Consider the following 1602-nt stretch of genomic DNA (forward strand, 5'->3'; position numbering starts at 1 on the left):
CCAAAGTGCTAGGGGATTACAGGCATGAGCCACTGCACCCGGCCCATTTAGATTTAGATACAATTTTTCTTTTGTTCCTTTTATAATTCTAAAGCTACTCTATTAGATTTGGACTATTAAAAATGTACCATATAGCCAGGCGAGGTGGCTCACACCTGTAATCTCAGCACTTTGGGAGGCTGAAGCAGGTGGATCATCTGAGGTCAGGAGTTCAAGATCAGCCTGGTCAACATGGTGAAACCTCGTCTCTACTAAAAATACAAAAATTAGCCAGGCATGGTGGTCGGTGCCTTAATCCCAGCTACTCGGGTGGCTGAGACAGGAGAATTGCTTCAACCCAGGAGGTGGAGGTGGCAGTGAGTGGAGATCGCGCCACTGCACTCCAGCCTAGGTGACAGAGCGAGACTCCGTCCAAAAAAAAAAAAAAGAAGTACCATATATAACCTCAATAAAAATCATATTTGATATATTCAAGAATGGTTTCCTTAGAAAAGAATAAATTTGCTTTTAAATATTTGATGGGAGTGGTGCTGATACCTTTCTAGGAGAATCTGAGACTACTTTTACATGTTTGCAAGAGAAATATATACATTTAAACTATTTAAAAATCTAAAATCCAATAATTAGATGGTAGATTTTTTTTATCATCTACTAAACATTGCTAAAGACTGCCAAATAACACTTAAATGTGTTTTGACTAGCAGTGGTTTTAAAATGCAAAGTCATTACAAGTCTCTTCCAGACAGTGTGTAACAGCAAAGAACATATGATTTCTCTAATGACTCCTTTTACAAGGAATATCTTGAGTAGCCCAGGTAACTTACTAATTCAGTTTCTAACCCTCTCTCCAAAAGCAACACAAATCAAGAAAGAGGGTTAAACATTTGTGGGTAATGACTAAACAAATCATATTTAGCTATTCCTTAGCTATTCCTTTTTCCAGCTCCCAGTGTCATTGCCCTAAATCTTTACTATATTCCTTGTGTCCTGACTGTATCCTCATTTTTAACATGGACCTTGCTTCCCATCCCTACACCATTTAAGCATATTCCTATTTTAGAAACTTTTCCCCTCCATTCCACATTCCATGTCCTCTTTGCCCCTTCTACAATGAAACATCTTGAATAACCTCCATTCACTTCATATACTTCCTGCCTCCTCTTTACTCTTCAAGCCACTCCAACCTGCATTCCATACCTACTACTCCATGGAAACTGCTCTCCCTAGGAACATCAATGATGTTCATCAATCCAATGGATATGCTTTAGATCTCATCTATTTAATCCTTTCAGCAGTATTCAAGCCTATTTATTACTTCCACCTTGCCATCCATGACTGCCACATTCTTCTAGTTTGTCTCTTACATCTCTGGCATCCCTTTTCACTCTCCTGTGCAAGCTTTTTTCCTCTGCCAATCCCTTAAATTGTGATTGTGGTCGTTTAAAATTTGTCCACAAATTCTTTTCAAAAGATAAAGCCTAATTTCCCACCTCATGTCTGAAATTCCCATCCCCAGGAGCATGAGTGGAATTTAATGGCTTGTTTCTAATGAACAGAATAAGGCAGAAGTGGTGGTCTCTGACTAGGTCATAAAAGGGATTG

General features: G+C 39.0%; 1 protein-coding gene across 7 annotated transcripts in view; it reads right to left on the bottom strand.

The window, feature by feature from the left end:
• Nucleotides 1-1602, bottom strand: part of OSBPL9 (oxysterol binding protein like 9) — a 172244-nt gene that overhangs the window by 164752 nt on the left and 5890 nt on the right. The window lies entirely within an intron of this gene.

The sequence above is a fragment of the Pongo pygmaeus genome, chromosome 1 (genome assembly GCF_028885625.2).
Source record: "Pongo pygmaeus isolate AG05252 chromosome 1, NHGRI_mPonPyg2-v2.0_pri, whole genome shotgun sequence".
Classification (NCBI taxonomy): Eukaryota; Metazoa; Chordata; class Mammalia; order Primates; family Hominidae; genus Pongo; species Pongo pygmaeus.